This window comes from Bos grunniens, chromosome 1, assembly GCF_055505025.1.
Source record: "Bos grunniens cultivar Pamir isolate PY7600 chromosome 1, Bosgru_T2T1.0, whole genome shotgun sequence".
Classification (NCBI taxonomy): Eukaryota; Metazoa; Chordata; class Mammalia; order Artiodactyla; family Bovidae; genus Bos; species Bos grunniens.
Window position 1 is genome coordinate 141,358,369 of NC_141165.1, and position 2,536 is coordinate 141,360,904.

Genomic DNA, 2,536 nt, shown 5'->3' on the forward strand with positions numbered 1-2,536 from the left:
GTCATTCTCTTCTCCAGGGGATTTTCCCAACTCAGGGGTCAAACCCAGGTCTCCTGCATTGCAGCTGTATTCTTTACCATCTGAGCCACCCTGTTTCCCATTGACAGCCAAAATAGTCCCTTGCAAAATGCTATGTTTGTGCTTTTTTCTATTCAGAAAGTATGTTGTTGTGTAGTCATTTCAAGTAGAGATCATGGATTGAACCTGTTTTTTTGCCTAGTTTGTTCATTAGTCTCTGTGTTAACTTTACCTTCTCTTAGGCAAAGGATAGATGGTTTAAATATAGATAGATAGATGGATGATAGGCCATATAGCTGGAAATGGCTACAGAGGTGGAGGGTTCAGCCCTTGAGGTCATAAAGGACCTGAGATGGCTTCCTACCCAGCACCAGACTTCTGAAACAGGGAAACTGAGGACACGTCAGGAGTGTCTGAAATAGCCTGGACCAGCCAGAGGATATAGGCTCTGAGGATGAGCTAAAGGAGAGAGATCAGTTAAATGAAAACATGAACTATGGGGTCATTGGACCATATGCCCTTGGCATGGAGTGTTGTGAGAAACTTGAAATCTCAGAAACTACTGTGGACAGAGGGACAGAAAAATTCTAGCAGGGATGTTTTGAGTTACATTAGTCCTTGGTATTGGAGAAGGCAATGGCACCCCACTCTACTAGGCTGCAGTCCATGAGATCGCTAAGAGTCGGACATGACTGAGCGACTTCACTTTCACTTTTCACTTTCATGCATTGGAGAAGGAAATGGCAACCCACTCCAGTATTCTTGCCTGGAGAATCCCAGGGACGGGGGAGCCTGGTGGGCTGCCATCTATAGGGTTGCACAGAGTCAGACACGACTGAAGCGACGTAGCAGCAGCAGCTGCAGCAGCAGTCCTTGGTATAGGGACCTATGAAAGGTTTTCAGGTATGAAAAATAACAGAAACAAAAACCCAGAAAATATTTGACATGAAGGTGCTTAAGAAAACAATGAGAGTAACAACAACAAAAAAAGTGCTAAAGATATAGCTCATACAAAAATCAGGATGGAATATTCTGGAGAAAGTAAAGCATCTCTTCATTGTGGATTTAATCTATGCTTTTCTGACTGGTGGAGAATTCTACTTCATCCTTGAGTATCTCAGCAGAGGAGAATTATTTATGCAGTTAGAAAAAAAGAGGAAATATTTATGTAACACACAACCTGCTTTATTGGCAGAAATCCCCATGGCTTTTGGACATTTACATCAAAAAGTGACTATCTACAGACACCTGAAGCCAGAGAAAGTCATACTTATTCACAAGGTCATGGGAACTAAGAATTTGGACTATTCAAAAAATGTGTTCATGGTGGAACAGTCACACACACATTTTGTGGAACAGTAGTATAGATAACCCCTGAAATATTGATGAGAAGTGGCCATAGTAGAGCTGGGGATTGGTGGAATTGGGGAGCGTTAATATAGGACATGTTGACTGGAGCATCTCCTTAACTTGGGAGAAGAGAAAGAAATGTCCTCAAGTGTAAACTCGATTTTCTTACCTCATACAAGAAGCCAGAGATCTGATTAAAAAGCCACTGAAAAGAAATGCTGCTTCTTGTCTTGGAGCTGGTCTTGGAGATGCTGGAGACGTTCAAGCTCATCCATTCTTCATATGCATTAACTGGGCAAGAATTGCTGACTGTAAGGAGGAGCTCCACCCCCCCACCCCACCCCACCCCCACCCCCTGCCTTTAAATTCCTGTTGCAATCTGAAGAGGATGTGAATCAAAGTTTACATACCGAATACCTACCTGTTGACAGCCCTGGTGGCTCCGAGTTCAGTAAGATTGCCAACCACCTAGAAATGAGGCATGTTTTGCATATGTGGCTCCATCTGTCCCTGAAAACATAGAAGAAAAGTTTTCCTCTGAATTAAAAATCCAGACACCTTGAAGTATTGGCAACCCACAGATACCCACTGGCCCCATCAAATTTCTGGGGATTTGAGGGGAAGAGATGCTATGTCTAGCATGGCAAATCCTCAGCCACCTGTGGAATAGTCAATGGAAATAAGTAGAATAGAGCAGATGAATGTGACCATGAGTGAGGAACCACAACTTCCAAAATGACCTCCAAACTGCCACACATTACAAAACCAAGTTTTTCCCATGATCTTCAAACAACCAGAGCACCTGCATATGAATCTACGACAGAGCAATGCTTTTAATGAATTTAGGACAAAAAAAGTCAGAAGGGGAGATGTGAGTATCCTTCGAGGTAAAACAGGAAAACAGCCTTGAAGAGTTAATATCATTACATAAAATACTTCAGGCAGGAAAAATAAATATGGATTTTTAAAAATCAATCAGCGATGCAAAGGAACTGAAGTGAAATAGTATTTCAAAACTCTTCTGCCTGAAATGCAGTAGACCCAAATTCAAGCCCGGGTTGGGAAATATCCCCTGGAGGACAGAATGGCAACCTACTCCAGTATTCTTGCCTTGATAATCCCTTGGACAGAGAAGCCTGGTGGGCTACAGTCCATGGTGTCATAAAGA

General features: G+C 42.6%; 1 pseudogene; it reads left to right on the forward strand.

The window, feature by feature from the left end:
- The first annotated feature begins 370 nt into the window (after positions 1-370).
- On the forward strand, positions 371-2,107 carry LOC147380255 (ribosomal protein S6 kinase beta-1 pseudogene; annotated as a pseudogene).
- Positions 2,108-2,536: the final 429 nt, after the last annotated feature.